Here is an 18,334-nt window from a genome sequence, read left to right on the forward strand (position 1 = left end):
CTCTAATTCCTGGCCTGAGGTCCTCTTCATTTCCTTTCTAGACTGTCCAGGTACCCCACAATAATAAATCAGGAAGTCAACGGAGCAGGCATAGTGAGCGGGCACTCAGCCCCTGAAGATCTCTTTCAGCGCCAAGTCGGGCACATGGGAAGATCTCCATGGTGTGTCAGGCCTGCCTATCTATGATTGAGAATCCTTTACTCAGCCCTTCCTCTGCTTTAATTTTTAATTTTTATGCAATGCTAGGGATCAAACACAGGCTAGGCTACATTCTACCATTGAACTACACCCCTGTCCAGCCCTTCCCCTTTCTACAATCCGCCCCACCCCCCGACCATTTTCTCTTTAAGACTCAAAATTTGGGAACAATGATTAAGTTCTCCTTTTTTTTTTGCCAACTACATTTCCCTGTGGCCTAGTCACTACTAAACACTGGTATTTTCTGAGCAAGGTTTACCACACACAAAGAGGCCAAAGGAAATTTGCATGGCAAAGGTACACAAATCATTTTAGGCATGCAAATTATTGTTTTTAGAAGAATAAAAGGCTGTAAATATTTTGAGAAGTGGGCCCCTAGTGCCTCTTAAGTATTCTAAACTACACTGTGTGCTTCATAATTATGTAATATATAGAATACCAGCTGCTTTGAATGGTGCTCTGGAGGTTTGGATGATATCAGAGAGCTCTCTTCCCCCGGTGAGAACCATCATCAAGCAACACACCGTAAAGCCACATCCCATCGACATTGAGTTGTTGGATTTTAACAGACTTTAAAACAGATGTTGAGACTGGGTGGTATGGCTGCAGAAGAACATATTTTTGCCTAAAAACAGAGCATCTCAATGACATTGTATACCTGTCAAGTACATTAATATTTACCAACTCATTAGCATCTGTCTAAAGGGGTATATAGACCATACTAGGGTATGAAAGGATATACTTATAGATTACATTTTTAAATATTTACATCGTTGCACTCAAATATACGCATACATCCAGTTGCACGACGAAACTGGAGATGTTGGTCTCAACTATGGTAAAAGAACAGAGACACATGCACTTGAGCTTCTGGAGAAAACTAATGAATAAAGCATTTACAGTTTTTCCCTGGGCCTTATGGCTAGGTGCATTATTTACAGTCTTAAAAGTCTCCCTTCCTGATGAAGATGCATTGTACTCACAAACTGACAGGCTGAATTGAAACCTCTTTGTACTACTTAAGGATAATAAAAAAAAATTAAAAGAGGATTTATTGTCCTCATAAATTGACATGCCAAATGAAACCCCTTTGTAAAACTACTTAAAGATAATTTTTAAAAATCAATAAATACTTTTTAAGTCTCTCTTCCTGTAGCAGGGGCTCAGTCACATGGCCTGGGACATGAATGTAGCAACAGAGCAGACACTGCTGTCTTTTTCTCGGACTTCACAAAATGGCCTTAGAAAGATCAAAAGGTAAGAAACAGAAAGTCTCTTAATCTTCACAATTAAAATGTAGACACAGATTTGAAAGTTTCTTTGGAAATAACTGGGACTGAAGTCAGAGTTACTTCTGTCATTTCTCTTAGAAAAGAAGAAAATGGTAGCTGTCCCCGTAGGCAGGAACACAAGAAAGTCCACTGTTACTTGAAGAAGAAAATGTGAGCTTCATCCCAGGAAGTCTGTGGACCAGTCTCTCAGAGCTTCACTCGGCTCCGAGAGCCTCCAGACACAGGCTATGGAGTCACACTGTACTCAAAGCCAGCTCTACAACTTGCTAAGTGTGCTATGCTGAGCAAGCTTCTCAACCTTTCCAGGCCTTGGTTTTCCCATCAGTCACGGGGCAATGATGCTTATTGTGAGGCTAGATATCCTGATAGATCTCCTGCAGTGTCTGGGGCGGGAGGAGGAATACACAGATAAGCCACAGAGAGCCCTTACTACACTATCCCAATTTGGTCCTCAAATAACACTTTTTACTGACTTTGTTTGACTACTTCTACTTTCAATTCTATTGAGTTTGAGTAGAACAAATATGCTTATAAGACTGCTACCCTAAAATTTGATTTTAGAGTCTAAACAATTGTAGAGTGTTCGATAAGTTGGGGGAAAATCCAGAACTGAAATACTTTCTCTGTCTGGGGGAAAATCCAGAACTGAAATACTTTCTCTGTCTGTATTCTGTGTCTCTACTGTCTCTTTCCCTAGATTCTTTGTCAGATGAAGCCCAGACCTTGATTGTAATAACACAGATGGGAAAGCTTGACAATTTAAAGACATAGTCGCAAAGGATAAATGAAGTTCATTTGTCTACTGATGCTTTTGAGGTTCGACTCGTTACCAATTTTCAACGTTGTTTATCTAATAACAAAAATGCAAATTGATCTTTGTTCTATAGTCATTGTCAATTACCAGTGGTATAAAGAGAATGACACCAATAGGTAATGGGAAGTCAATACTGACAGGGAGAACAAAAGATGATAATTTTGAATGAGAATGTTTTATATTTTCATTTACTCACATTCTTGTAGCTGCCCTTCATATTGCTGACATACTCTGTCATAGGAACCTAAAGGAACACTCCCATGTTTCCTCCAACCTAAATAATCTTTCCAGAGCCTTGATTCTTATTTTAAGAAAACAGTGAACCCAGCACAATCCTGGTCCTTTCTTCCTCCCTCCCTTCTTCCTTTCCTTCCTTCCTTTCTTACTTGCTTCCTCCCTTGCTTCCTTCTTTCCTTCCTTCCCTCCTTCTTCCCTTCCTCCTTCTCTCTCCTCCTCCTCCTTCTCTCCCTCCTTTTTCTCTTCCTCCTCCTCATTTTCTTCTTTCCCTCTTCCTCTTCCTCCTCCTCCTCTTGCTCTAGAATACCATCACAGACCTATCATTTGTACCAGAGCAGCCTGCAGCCTTGTAGATCATTGCCCACTTACAAACACACATTATTTGATTTAAACCAAGTTAAAAAATTCAAATCAGCAGCTTAATGTAAAATTCAGCTTTCATACTAAATAAAGAAGAAGAAAACTAGATCATTTATTTATTTTTGGAAAAATGTGATTGCTGGTAACCGTGGGCTCCATTCCTGTACAATAACCATCAGCCTAGGGTTGAAATGGCACGAGCCCTTCTGCTCACTGTAGCCATCTCCTATGCGCATACCACACTCACATATTGGCATGCACTTGTGCATGCTCACACACCTGCACAAAAAATAAGCTCACATGCATATAGTACACGACAGTGTTTGCAAAGGCCAACCCCTCAGACTGGAAATCACCAATGGTGGCAACACTGGGGCAGAACTGTGGGCTTTGAGCTTGTTCAGCAGGTCCTCTATCACTTCAGCCACACATTCAGATCCTTTTAATTTAGTTATTTTTTTGAATAGGCTCTTGTGTTTAGGGTAGGGACCACCTGGACTGTGAACCTCCTATTTATGCTTCCTATATAGCTGGAGAACTGGTGTGCAACACTATGTCCACTTAGTTGAGATGGAGGGCTAACAAACTATCTTTTGTAGAGATGGGCCTTCAGCTATGATCTTACTGATTTCTGCCTCCCAAGTAGCTTGGATTATAGGTGTGGTGCACATGGCAAATTATCTGGATTTTAATGTAGTGGTGTATAATGAGAAGAATAACAGCAGCACCCACTGTTCCTCCAGTGTGCTCCTCCTTTGCTGCTTTCAGACTTTCACACATTTCTGCCATGTAGCGTCTACATGCTATGGTCCTCAGATAAACCAAGATGTAGCTGATTGTGAAACTAGGACTAAGCAGCATGATTCCAGGGTGTCACCAGCCAATTCTTACCCTCAGAAATTCTAACTTTAAGTGGATTTGTCACTGGTGTCTCTCACTTTCTCCCCCTCCTGGTGCAGTCCAATCTCAGGCCAGTGAAAAGACTTCTACCTGGAAAGGAATGTTTTAAGCTCAGCCACTCTTCTACCTTAACTCTAACTCACTAGCTTTTACCCTCTTGCTAGGATTGCTGCAAGGCCTCCTTTTCCCTCTGCATTAGTATGCATCTTCAGGATCCAGAATAGCTGGGAAGTATGGTCAATGCTGAGTGTATTCTGGCCAGCTTTTTTAAAGACTTTTTTTTTTCTTCTTCAATGCCAACTCTCATATTTTTCTTGGCCAACTGTACCTCTACTAAGTCTCTTCAAGTCAGTTAATTGTTATCTTTTTAATATAGGAAGCTGGCTTCCTACTACTACAAGAGAACAGAAATGAGTAGGATCACTTGTTACATGTGAGATCAGGTAGGAAGATGGGTACTACTGAAAAGCATTTTGCTGTGTGTAAGAAGGATGGAAATGCATAATCCCTTGTCTACACACAGGCACCCACAAGCTTTTATTGTTCATATCTAATACATCTGGTTAATAATTAAACGACAGAAGCACAGGAAAAAAGTCCCAGAAATACGTGTCACATGAGTAACACTCAAGATATTACACTGCTGTAACTGGGCTGTTCACTTGACACATGACTAACTTTCCTTTACAATAAACCCCCTTAGGATAAAATGGAGAGATTACCTCGCTTTGATTAAACTGCATAAAGGTCTATGTTTTAGTACCTTTAAGATTTGCAAGTATTTTATTTAATTTCTATATTCACTCCTGGATAGTCTATTTTAACTCGCCATGGGTATTTTCCAACTATATCTTTTTAATCTTACTTTCTTGTTTACAACAATTCTTTCCTTTTCATTTCCCTCTAATCAAATACACCATTCAAGGTCTAGAATTTTATAGAGACATAACAGTAGTTATTTATATGCTGGGAGCAATCCATTTTGTGAACAGCTGGCAAAGCCGCTTAGCATGTCAGCCAATCATTTTAAGCTCTAAAAAATTCAGCATTCTCCAGTGCAGCAACGGAGTAACCTCATACATAATGTTAGTCAGTTGAAGAAGCAAGATATCCCCATGCCTCTTTCCCATATCTGAGTTTTTCAGTTGAACTTTGAACTATTTGATTACTGTCTGGCAGATAATTTACAGTGGGAGAGAAAAATTAGGCGGAAGAAGTTGGATGCTAGATTGTCTGGCAGTAAACCATTCCTTTAGTAAACAACCAATTATTAGGAACTTTCTTTTCTCTATGTTCAAGAGAAGGGTAAACAAAGATAACAAAGGCAGCCTTTGTTCTAGCAGAGCTCCAATGATGGGGAGGAAGCTTGTCTTTAAAATTAGAAATGATGGTGGTAAGAATGGACCTGTGGCCAACATGTGGTGGCTGAAGAAACTGTGAGTGACACTGTGGTTCCAGAGGAACCATGGGAAAAGTTCCCTAAGAGAGGAGCTGAGGAGTGGGAATTGGGATGGGGAAGAGTAGGCAAGATCAGGAGGAACAGGAGCTTTGGGAAGATCCATGGAGCCAAAGGATATACATATAGTCCAAGAGCCCAGGGAAGATGGCTGTGGGCGGAGAGCAGGGCCTAGAGCTGGGACTAAAGACAGTGTGGGTAATGCAGGCTGGAGAGGAAGTTAAGGGTAGCGTGTAGGTATCTGGATGTTGAAGCCAGACAATACAGTGCTACATTCTGACTTTGTTCACGGAGAGTTATGTGTCTTTGAGCAGACTGCTTAGCAAATCTGTGAACTGTCCCATCTATCCATGCGCTGAAGGTGAGTGACTGTCCTCCCTTCAGGGGCCTGTAGCAAAGATTCTGCTGGAGTATAAATATAGAACATGGCAGCTAGTAGATTTGATTCCCTTCACTTCAGAGATCATTGTAGGCCAGGAGATCTGGGCCTGCGGTTGTGTGAAGAACCCCAGAAGATTTTTAATAAAGGGAGTGTTATCAACAGATTACAATCTTAGAAAGATAAAGATGCAACATGAAGAGCTGATCAGAGCAGGGACAACTGGGTAGGAAACCAATGGGATGTCCACGTGAGAGAGGATATTACAGCCGAAAAAAGCGAGGAGAGTGATGAGGGGTAAATTAGGGAATCGTTTAGCAAGTGCAATCATCATGACCTTAGAGATGGCTGATGTAATAAATAGTCAAAAATGTTTATGAGCATCAATAAAGATATAATCTACAATCTATATGCCTGTGTCTACATGGATAGCACACACACAAACAGAAAGACCTAAAACTTTAACTTTTATAAAGAAAAGATTTTAACATGTTAATTTATCACCATTTGAGTTTTATTTTAGTATAGTTTATATAGAATAAAATGTATGGCTCCTTAAGCAAATAATTTGTTTTGGTAAATACTACATTCATGTAATACATACCCAGTCAGGAAATGGTTCCTATCAGAAATCCTTTTCCACCTTTTCCTATTCAAATAGAAATACCATGCAGCATTATGAAGACTGAGAGACTCTGCTTGCTATAGAAAGTTAGACCAGTGGAACCTTAAGGTAGGTACACATTTGTAGTGGATTAGTAACAGGTTTATGAGATTCTTCTTGGTGCTGCATGTGATTCTGCTGTCGGAACGTATTTTATTGTACGCGTATACCACAAGTCATGGATCCATTTTCAACTTGATGGACATTTGGACTGTTGCCTAGTTCGTGCACTGCTGCTACAAAGCTTCTTGTCCAAGTCTGTTATGGGCATGTGCTCTCCTACCTTCTTTTTATACCGGGGCAAGTGTGGGACTGCTGATTCACACAGCACACACGTGCATAACTTCATAAGAAGCTGCCAAACGGCCTTTCAAATTGGCTAAGCCCCATTGTCTGCTCCTGCGGGTAATTTATGAGAGCTCAGTTGTTCCACATCCCTGCCAACATTTGGAACTGTTAGTTTTAATTTTAGCCATTCTAATGTTTTTGACTGGATTTCATTTTTTGCATTTCTTTGATGGCCAATAAGATTGTGCACTTTTTGGGTAATTGCTAGCCATTTGCATATTTTATTTGTTACGTTTCGGTGCAAGCATTTTGTCCATTAAAAAATTCAGACATTTTTGTCTTTATAAAATTAGATCTAGCAATTACTAGAAGAGTTGAGATGCAAGTCCCTTGACAAATGCATGCATTGTAAACTTTTTATCTCGGTGTGTGGCTTGCTTATTCATTTTATAATTGGATCTCCTAATGAACAGAAGTATTCAATTCTAATAAAATCCAGCTTATCAATTTTCTCTGATGATTATTAATTCTGTATCCTAGGAAATCTTTGTGTTACCAAGGTCATGAACAGAGTCTCCTTTTCTTTCTACTCAATGCTTTGTAGTTTATAGCTTTTATGCCTAGGTTGATGATTGATCTCGAATTAATTTTGATGTACAGCAGGAGCTAGAGATGAAGGTTCTTTTCTCCATATAGGTATCTAGTTATAAGAGGACCATTGATTGGAAAGATTTTTTTCCTTTCTTCATTGAACTTATTTGTTACCTTGCCAAAAATTAATTGGCTATGTATGAGTAGATCTAATTTTGTACACTCTCTCTCTTCTTTTCTATTAATTTGTTTATCTATTTTAATGCCAATACCACAAGTTCCTCTCTATCTTTGAGCTTGTGCTGCAGTGTGGAAGGGGATAGATACCAGGGGTGTATGTGTGGGGGGGGTGTGATGTGGGATTTTCCTTCTCTCAAACATGATAGCCCAGTGATGTGGTGATCCATTTCTCGATCACTGATGTCCTTGGAACACCTGGCACACACCTCAGAAGTGGACCACTGTCTCATACTTCCTGCTCTGACCTTGGCTGATTTCCCTCCCTTGTCCCACTCTCTTCAACAGGACTGCCCAGCCAGTGAGTGGAGTGTCTTCCCACCGTCCTGACATGGCTCTGGGTTGACTGTCACTGTCCTAATTAAATTAAGGGCTTTCAATCTCTGGTTTTATTTTTGCCTCAATCAATATAAATTCTGTGAGGCATTTGGGTTGTAGTACCCAGTTCCCAGCAAGCAGACTACTGGGTGCAGTAGAAGCTCAAAGGTGGTAAAGAAGTCCACTTTAAATGGTTTAATAGTGATACAATTAGGATTTCATAAAGTAAAAGCACTTCTTTGCTGGGCCTGGGAGCTCGCTGTCCCTCAGCTCTTCAGCTCAAGGCAAATGCTCTACCACTTGAGCCACAGCGCCACTTTTGGTTTTCTGGTGGTTTATTGGAGATAAGAGTCTCAGAGACTTTTCCTGCCTGGGCTGGCTTTGAACCGCAATCCTCAGATCTCAGCCTCCTAAGTAGTTAGGATACCAGCATGAGCCACCAGTGCCCGGCCTATAAACAATTCTTACATGTGCTTTTTTTTTTTTTCAAAAAACATACTTAATATGTCCTCTTTTATTATATAAATAGCATCAGTTTAGCCTTTTACTATAAGAATATAAACATTTTAAGAGGATCTTTGTTTTTATTTATACAAATTTATAAACAGTACAATTCATTGATAATGGTCTCTGGGTTTTTTTGCATGGTTCTCTTTCGTTGCTCGTGGAAGATTCTTTAGTAAAATAAATAAATAAATAAATACGCATGCTACTCAAAAGTGATTTTTCTTTTTAAAGCCAAGACTCCCAACCCACACCAAAATAAGGTCATCTACTCCAATTTTTATTCATATTAGATCATACCTTGATTTTTAGAGGCTATTCTCTAAATATAGGAAATAAACTTCTTTCTTACAATTACATTTATAATACCAATGTTCTTTTTAAATCTCAATACTCATAGAATTCACATGCATTTAAGTGAAATTTGATATTTAAATCAGCTAGATGCCAATGTCTCATGCCTGCAATCCTAGCTACTAAGAAGGCTGAGATCTGGGGGACTGTGGTTCAAAGCCAGTCCAGGCAAGAAAGTCCATGAAACTCTTTTTTTTTGGTCGGTGGTAGGGTTTGAACTCTGAGCCTGAACGCTGTCCCTCAGCTCTTCAGCTCAAGGCTAGTGCTCTACCACTTGAGCTATAACGCCACTCCTGGTTTTCTGGTGGTTTATTGGAGATAAGAGTTTCACGGACTTTCCTGCCCAGGCTGGCTTTGAACCGAGATCCTCAGATCTCAGCCTCCTGAGTAGCTAGGATTACAGGCGTGAGCCACCGGTGCCCGGCACATGAAACTCTTATGTCCAATTCACCACCAAAAACCTGAAAATGGAGCTGTGGCTCAAAATGATAGAATTCTAGTGTTGTACACAAAAGCTCAAGGACAACACCCAGGCCCTGAGTTCAAGCCCCAGGGCTGGAAAATCAAAACAAAACAAAACAAAGCAGAAAACCACCTAAATCAATTAATAAGAATTTGTTTTGTTCTAAACATTTTGCACATTCTGTTAGTAATGAAATACATTTCAGTTCAATAAGATAAGACCCTGATAAGAATATTTTTATTACATTTTAGGAAATCAAATGTTTTCTTTAAAAACAATAATAAAAAATAATGCATATATATTATATTACTTAGATATTATAATTCTCCCATCCATAAGTAATACATATAATTTGTTGATTCGACTTACTGATTAGGCATATTATTATTCACGTTATTTTAAAACATCAACAGCTTATTAGACTATTAACATTCATTCACTAATAATGTTATTTCTAATATTTAGTCCAGCAAGGGTCTTTAAGATCACTTTTCAACAATAAAGGACTGTGACAGACAATATGTACTCATATCATTTTATGCTGCATCATGTGAGCCAGGTTTCTGGTTGATAGTGAATGCCTCTGGTCTGGCATGGCTGGTACCCACTATCGATTGGTCTCCTCTATGTAGAAATGAGCCCACACACTTCCTTGCTCCTCACTGCCCTAGGTATTCCTAGTGTGTCACTCCAAATCCAAATGCCAAGTGAGCCCAAGACGGACATGGTCAAGGGGTGAGGCTTTGCAGACGGGCACAGGAGCTATGTGATCATCAGGTCTTTCTATCTGAGGGTGGTGGGAAACATTTTGCAAATCTGCCCCCCTAATATATTATTCTGTGGCTTGTGGGAAGATTCTGTATTTTTTATGTCTCATTCTGCACCAACATACCACATGAACTTCATTATCAAACATTCTATGGGGAAACAATCTTTTAAAAGCGTTCTTACCATTCATAACCTAACTATATTTTAAGTATATGCTTACATAGCCTTAAAGCTGTACTTTTAATAACACTTTCATACTTTCTCAAAACCCATTAACGTTAACATTACAAATGTTTAATGTATCCTAGGGTGAAATTAAATGCATTTAAATGGCAGTAGAGCGTCTATTGAATACACTATTGTGCTTTCAAAGTGTATGATATTAAACAATAGTTACAGAAATGATAAAACCTGTAGCAGACTATTTTGTGGGGTTAAATATTACTCAAAGGTTAAAAATGTGTTAACTATAAGAATAAATATTATTCATTTGTGTGTGTGTGTGTGTGTGTGTGTGTGTGTGTGTGCTGGTCTTGAGCTTAAACTCAGCCTGGGCACTGACATTTAGCTTTTGTGCTCAAGGCTAGTGCTCTACCATTTGAGCCACAACTCCATTACAAGCTTTGGTTAATTAGAAATAAGAGTTCCATTAACTTTTCAAACTATAATAATCAGATCTAAGCCTCCTGGGTAAATAAGATTATTGGCTTGAGCCACTGGTAGATAACCTATTGGTTAATTTTAAAGATTTAAATATATATGAATCTTACTATCACTCTCATATCTTTCACCCAACAATCCTGAGTGTAGGTGTTTTAGAACTTCTGTATGGTGTGATGTTTATCAATGAATAATAAGATTTGAATATTTAAATATTCATTGTATATATTCATCAAATAGTCATTGTATATATCAAATAAGTTATTCATAATTAATCACCTTTGAAGAACACTAATACTTTTTGCAAGTGCTATAATTGCTTGAGTATTTTAAAAATAAATATCACATAAAGGCAAATTTTGGAGGGTAGACTTGAATTGTGGGAGCAGCAAACAGTATTGACAGCTAAGTATAATAACTGAAAGAATGGACTAGCAATCAATATATAAATACTATAATACCCTCTAAAAGAAATTTCATTTGTAACTCAGTGGCAGACAGTATTAATATCTCTCTAGCAGCCAAAATCAAATATTCCCAAAGTATTTAATGTTTTCTAGAAATATTCTAAAACTGTCTATATTCTCAGTGCCAATATGTTTTATCATCTCTGGAAAGCAGCTACATTGAATCAGAGAATCTTATTTTGCAAGTATGTACAGACGTTTATCCAAAATAAGGATACAGTCTCCCATAGGTATGAGACTGGTTTGCTTCAATATTCCAGCTTCTCCTCCACCATCTTCCCGGAACTCTCTCTATTTTTTAAGTCTCTTTTTTTTCTAGTGCTGGCACTGGGGCTTGAACTCAAAGCCTGTCTTTTAGCTTTTTTACTTAAGGCTGTACCACTTGAGTCATTTGTCCACCTTTGGCTTTTTGGTAGTTAATTGGAGATAAGAGTCTCATTGACTCCCCTACTTGATCTGGCTTTAAACCACGATTCTCAGATCTGAGCCTCTTGAATGGTTGATTACATGCCTGAGCCAATAGTACCTGGCTACTCTTTGAATTTTATGTTCACATTTTGAAACACTTAGAATTCTGATAGGAAGAATAATAGTTTCACCATTAATTTTGTAGCTAGCTTTCATCTCTCTCTTATTGTACTATTCTATAGTTTTATATTACATTCTATGTTTATATATTCTTTTCCTTTTTTTTTTGTGGTTGTGGGACTTGAACTCTGGGGTTGGGCGCTGTCCCTGTGCTCTTTAGCTCAAGGCAAGCACTCTACCACTTGAGCCACAGCACCACTTCCAGTTTTCTAGTGGATTTTATTGGAGATAAGAGTCTCACAGACTTTCCTGCCTGGGCTGGCTTTGAACCGTGATCCTCAGATCTCAGCCTCCTGAATAGCTAGGATTTCAGGCGTGAGCCACTGGTGCCCGGCTAACATTCTATGTTTATATATTCTATATATGTTTATATATCCTGTTTATGTGAAATATATGAATCATATAAATTTGTTTATATGAATATATAAATATAAAGCACATATTCTAGTTTACATTTTATATAATATACAAATAGTATATAATACATAAACAGTATATATTATATAATATGTAAATAGTAAACATAAATTCTATGCTAGTATTTAGCTCAAGAATGTAAGTTTGCCAAACTCTTCAATAACATCATGTTTTGGCATTTCCGTTTATATTTTACTGGTGTAGAAAATTCCCTGGAGTTGTCATTAGCTTGCAAAATAATTAAGTAGCCTTAATTACTATGGAAATATACTTAGATATCCATAGGGTTCAATTTTAGTGTGAACGTCACACCCTAAATATTTTGAAAACAAAAGATTTGGAATGATAAACCTCTAGGGCAGACATCTGCCACTTCAGTGTCTACCGCTTCCAATAAACCCATCCATGCAACTCCAATTCCTTAATCAAATAGCAAGCTCAGCTGTTTGGGTTGACATCCAAGCAGACTTGTTCAAATTATTATTGTCTCACACAGAAAGAAAAGCCTTATTAACCATGCATCTACACACTCACGCAAGCCCTTGATATCAGCCCATCGTTCTACTAACATGTAAGGTATCTTTGGATGGTGAAGTGAACGCTGGTGCTAGAGACAGCACAAGTAACTTCTGCCTTCACAGGAAAATTATTGTGTTCAATAGGGACACAGTGAATACTGTGATGCATTGTTTCCAAGTGGTGTTTTAGAGAGGGTCCTCTAAGCTTGAATAAGCAGAGAAAAAGAATCCTTGGATCAGACAGTAGCCAGTACAAGGCTTGTCAATGTGTGTGTGTGTGTGTGTGTGTGTATTTGTCTCATGAAAATCTTTCATCTTCATACAAACTGGTCACAACAGCAACTGCAGAAAATTGCTCTGTTCGCTGCCGCCGTGGGATGCCATCATTACAGACAAGATTGAGAAACCTGTCAATGACAATTCAGGACTCTGTCCAATTGTGCTATCCAAGTGCAATGCAAGTCAATTTTTTTAGGGCTGTATTTGTGAATCTCTCCAATTCTTATTCATGTCCACTGGTCCTTGACTTCCATGAAAATTCAATGCAGTAAAGGCTTCAGCTCAACCGAATTCAATTTCAGAAATCATTAAAAAGTAAGATTTATAAAGTAATTTTTAGCAATCTCCTTGTCCACCCCAGGTGAGATGAACTCTTTGAGGAGTCCACACCTGCTATGGAGAGGCCCCATCCTTCTCTAGCATGTAGGCTGTCCATTCTCTTTCAAGTTAATGAGGCTTAATTCCATTGCCATGGCAATTGGCATGAATAAATTAGCCACTTCAGTGAGACCTTCCCATAATAAAACTCTTTATGATCAGAACCCATATATGCTACAAAATTCAGGTGCTTTCTATGGGCATGTAAATAAAGTTACCAGGAATAATTTTTGAAGGTTTTGGCTTAATAGTATGTCAGAAAGTTTGGCTAAATTTCTTATGTTTGTAGATTTTCTGTCATAAATTATTTTTCTCCTCCAGTGCACTTTCATAAAGTCATTTTCTATGCAAGGTATCTAATGCAAGGAAAAAGGCCCTTAGAGATATTTTTAATTTAGGAACTCAAACATTTAAGAAATCTACAGGCCTGAAGAATATGCTTCCTTGACAGGTACCGGTAGGTAGCTCATGCCTATAATACCAGCTACTCAAGAGACTGAGATCAGAAGATCATGGTTCAAAGCCAGCCAGGGCAGAAATGATCGACAAGCCTGTTATTTTTCAATTGGCTAGCAAAAAGCAGTAAGTCCAAGTGTGGCTCAACTGATAGACCATCACATTTGAGAAAGAAAACAAACAAACAAACAAGCTGAGGCCCTGAGTTTAAGCCTCAATACTGCTACCAGTCAGCCAACAAAAATAGTATGTTTTTATAGAACTAGTAGGTCAAACATATAAAACAGTCCAGTCCAGCCAATGCTCACAGACAAGATTCCCTTACTCTACCTCATGCTATGTAGGAACATTAAAATTAAATAAAATGGCCAATAACTTCCAAATAAATTTAAAAAAGCAAAAACAAAAAACCATGAGCAGCAACATGGATCGCATCAAAATGAACCTAGCATGTGAAAATTAGACTGGGAAAATGAAGCCAGCTGTGTCAGGCTAAAAGTCCTCTAATCTCCACACCTGAGAAAACTGTCCACCACAGCCCCTCTTCCTTTAAGTAAGCACAAAGCCAAGGCAAATATATAGCCTGACTGATCCAATTCAAAAATGACAATCTTCTTCAAGGTCTCTTAACTAGGTATGCATGCCATACTCTGAAGCAATGAAAATATTCATTTACATTTACCATGAGGGAACATAGATGAGCTTATATTTGCCTTGCAAAATGAAGTTTTGAGTTTCCAGATGAATAAATTAGATTGGTAGTTACTAGATTCATCCACATGGAAATAACACACTAAACTACAAGCTTGCAATTCAAAAAGAAATTAGTGTTTTTCAAGGATAATAGATTCTTATGGAATGTTTACAGCTAGCTATAATAAAGCATAACCAATAAAGTACTTCGAAACCAAATATTTCAAATTTTAGTTGACATATTATGTGATAAGGGCATCAGAATCTGCTAAGACAACAGGCAGATACTTGGGGAATATTTTAGAACTAAGGGAGCTGGAAATGAATGCGCTTAGGAGACATTTTACAGGACCGTATGTTTCAGTTTCCTAAAACTGAGACTCTAAAGTCAACAGAAAATGTAAAAAAAAATTAATCATATATTCCCGGTGAAATTCCAGATACAATTTAGTTAGTGGAAAGGGATTATCCACTCTTGGAAAGCAGCCAGCCAGGGTCTTTGTGTTCACACCATGCAAAACCATCAGGAGAATTCCAGACGACATGGACTCCAGCTACATGGCTAATTTAAAAAGGGCTTATATTTCCAGGTGCCAATGGTTCACACCTAGTTACTTAGGAGGCTGAGATCTGAGGAACGAGGTTAAAAGCCAGCCTGGTCAAGAAAGTCTGTGAGACTCTTATCTCCACCAGAAGACTGGAAGTAGTGTTGTGGCTCAAAATGGTAGAGTGCTAACCCTGAATAAAAAAGCTCAGGGACAGCACCTGGACCCTGAGTTCAAGCCCCATGACTGACAAAATAAAAAAGGTTTACTTTTCACTCTTGACTAAGTTCTTCAAAAGCCATTACCTGGCAGGAATAATATGGGTAATAATATGGGTAATAACCAATGGTATTTCCCCCTTTCATTATTTACCTTAGTATTCCAAGAAGACTAAGCCTCAGCATCTAAGCTTTTGATTCATTGTGCTCATTAAGCTGTCCCTGAAATGTCGCCACACCATTCATAGAGTCTGGGAGTCTAGATGGTAGGTGTTCACACTTCTACAATTTCTCCTCCTTCCCATCAAATTCTCAATAGCAAAGCAAAGTCAAGGATTGAGAAGGATCACGCCTCGGGAAAGTCAAACAAGGGCCAACTGGGGATTTGGCACTGCTGGCCAGGATTTGAAGAGCAGATAGACTATTAACAGTTTGACACAGAAGTCAGGTGCCTATGAATGACTGGTAAGTAGAACGAATGAGCCATGCCAAAGGCCTGGGGGAGGGGCAACATGTGAGACACCCAGAGCTGGGAACTAGGCTCGTGATCATGAGAAGGAGTCTGAGGACAGGAGTCCAATTACAAGATAAGGAAGGTAGGCACGAGGCACAGGGGCCTAACAAGTAATGCACACATGTGCACATATGCATGCACACACGTGTGCACACACAAATAAGAGATAATCAGAGCATACATATTCAGAAAGGGATCCTAAATTTTTAATAGTTTGGGCAATAATTTTACAATCCACTTGAATAAATTCACTGGAAAACAGCAAAGATAATATATTGACTTAAGGTGAAAGTAAATAGAAAAAATTACAATATTTGTATTGATTTAATTGTTTGGCAGTTTTGGGGTTTGAGTTCAGGGCTTCAAACATGTTTGCAAGTGCTCTACCCCTTGAATTATGTGCCTGACCCCTCCAGACTAGCTTTTGACAGATGGTATTAGGAATTTTCATGTTTCATTTTGAACCCATGTCTTCTCAGCTCCACGCCTTTGTAGCTGGTATTATGGGGGTGGGGTACCACCATGCCCATATCTTAATTTTAGAAAAGACTTGAGATCACACATTGTTTTCATTACACTTACGGATTTAACATTGTAAGACTATGATTCACTTGATTCAATAAAGTTCAGGGGGAAGCATTTAGATTTTCATTACAATGCTACCAGCTCATTGCAAACTTTGTCTTTATTGGAAAGAACCTGGCTTGTGGCTAGTTATCACAGGTTTGGACAACAACATTTGCAGTGTCTAGAAGGCAAATTCCAGGGTATTGCTGTTGAAACTCAATTCTCTACAATAATTACTGCACTTGCAAATTTACCAGGCAGCTTAATATAAAATATATCAATAAAGTGAGTAGGGTTTGACTGTAAGCAAAGCATACACTCAGATGTAATAGGAATTAATGAAAAAATTCAGCTTCTACAGGAAATCAAATATATGAAGACTGTATTGCTCAGATAAGTCCTAACAAAGTCCAAGTTGGTCAGAACAACCTTTCATGTGTATTCTAGAAAATGTTCATGAAAGCAGAGAGAGACTATTCGTAAAATATTCATGTGTGCATCATTTAGCTAGTCACAGTTAATTATTCCGTAAGGACCTACACACTATCTGCCTGTGTTTCCTATAGGCAAGAAATTAACATTATTTACTTTAAAATCCTTTCAACTTTAAGAGACTTCATTCTTCTAATACAAATAACTTCCATATTTCTGTCTTTTACCATCACTTGCCTGGATAGGGGATGGGTCTGGATGTATTCCGAGAAGGTAGAATTGAGAATAATGAGAACAGTAGGTTAGACATGAATGTGGTCTTCATCCATACCAGTGGACCTATGCCATTTCTTCCCCCTAACTCAATTTCCACAGAGGATCCTCCCTCACCCAAAGGTTTCCAGAGGGGACAAAGCTCAGGCCCATTAGACCCAAGTGGGAATTCCATTTCAGACTCTATGTACTAATCTATTAAGATGGAGTCAGACAGCATTTCTTAGTGGCATAGGAGGAAAAATGGCAATTTCCAATCTTAATTATTGTTTTTCCTTGAAGAACACGGGGAAAATGTACTTCAATAAGCATCCCCACAATTAAAATTCACTGTAAGTTAATCAGAAAGTGAAATGGGTAAGTAATATAATTACCTTCTATGTTAAAATGTTCACAAAGGAGTACATGTAAGGTAATGTTTGATGCATCATGAGGTTTAATGTTGACATTATTCTGTTGGTGCTATGCTTTGTTATTACTCTTGATGCTTGTCTTTAATATCTATAATACTTATCACAGCCACATTCTGAAAAATTTTCAATTTGGAGGCCCCGAAGAGAAATTAAGCAGTTTAGTAACTGATATCAAACAACGAAAGGGCCACAGATAATAGTGTAATTGTTGTTACATTTATTGGCTCAAAGAATATAAAAAAGGGATATTTGTGTCATATATAAACTGTAATATCATAAAAGATACACTATAAAATGAAAAGTCTCCAGGTATTACAAGAATTAATGTTCCTTTAATCTTACTGTTTTGTTTTAGTATACAATTAAGTACAAAGGACGCCATAATTTAGACTTCAATGACACACACACATACACACACACACACCCATCTCCTCAAATAATGAGAAAAACAGGCTGGCAGGCCCTGGAGTATAGGGATACCGAGACCCAATGGCAGCATGCTATACAAAATGATTATTTGTTTAATGCTCATTCAGAATTTATCAGTAAGCGACCATTTGCTGAATGACCATTTAAACTTTTTGTACAAAAGCCTTCTTCATGTAATAGTCCCCTATCTGTTAGACTCGCTTCCAAAAGCCAGCAACTCATAGCATATGATTTTTAGACAAAACCTTGGCTCTCTGCTATTAATCTTTTCTGAGTAAGCAAATAAGTAATCCTTTTAATCGCCCAGGCTGCTATTACCCCATTGGCGAGACATCAGATAGTCTCCTGCTGATTTCAGGAGAATAATTTCCACAGCCAGCCAGAGGTACAGGATAAACATCTCCATATAGGATGTCATGGCTGAATTAAAAGTCACTGCATGAAGAGCCGAGATGGATTATTATTTTATTGCATTTTAATCCATAGTACCGTTAACTTGGATGGCTGTTCATATACTCCTATCTCCTTTCTAGCTGCAGCCTGGTGTGACAACCAGTAGCCATTTATGCAGGCCATCATAGGAGAATGAAGAAGGAAGGCATCTGACGATGACTTTTAAGCATGAAATACGGGGCCTGCCACAAAGTGTTGGAACTTTGTCATA

This window comes from Dipodomys ordii, unplaced genomic scaffold, assembly GCF_000151885.1.
Source record: "Dipodomys ordii isolate 6190 unplaced genomic scaffold, Dord_2.0 Scaffold98, whole genome shotgun sequence".
Lineage (NCBI taxonomy): Eukaryota > Metazoa > Chordata > Mammalia > Rodentia > Heteromyidae > Dipodomys > Dipodomys ordii.